We start from the raw sequence: 500 nt of genomic DNA on the forward strand, positions 1-500 counted from the left end.
TATACATATCTGTCATTATCATTGCAGTTAAGGTCTAATTTGTGTATAGACTGCTTTGTGAAGTTATGCCATCGTTGCATGATAAACAAATGGCCTGAATGAGAGTCTTACGTAACTGCTGCATAAATCTAGACTGTAGCCACATGAAATTTTAACTACTTACCGTATTATATCAAACTTAGTCAAGCCACCATTGATTGTCCTCGCGTCTAATACATGCTAAATTCATTTGATACACGTACATAGACAAACACTCACTCGCACGCGCGCACACACTCACGCATACACACATACACACACACACACACACATTCATAGGTGCAAGCATGGTTGTGCTAGTCGGTTCTTGAAGATATGGTTTCGGGTTTAGTTCCATTGCATAGCACCTTGGGCAAGTGACTTCCACTATAACCCCGGATCGAGCCAAAGCGTTATAAGTGGATTTGGTTGACAGAAGCAGAAAGAAGCCCGTCGTATATATATATAAATATATATATATA

This window comes from Octopus bimaculoides, chromosome 15 (assembly GCF_001194135.2).
Source record: "Octopus bimaculoides isolate UCB-OBI-ISO-001 chromosome 15, ASM119413v2, whole genome shotgun sequence".
In the NCBI taxonomy this organism is placed as follows: domain Eukaryota; kingdom Metazoa; phylum Mollusca; class Cephalopoda; order Octopoda; family Octopodidae; genus Octopus; species Octopus bimaculoides.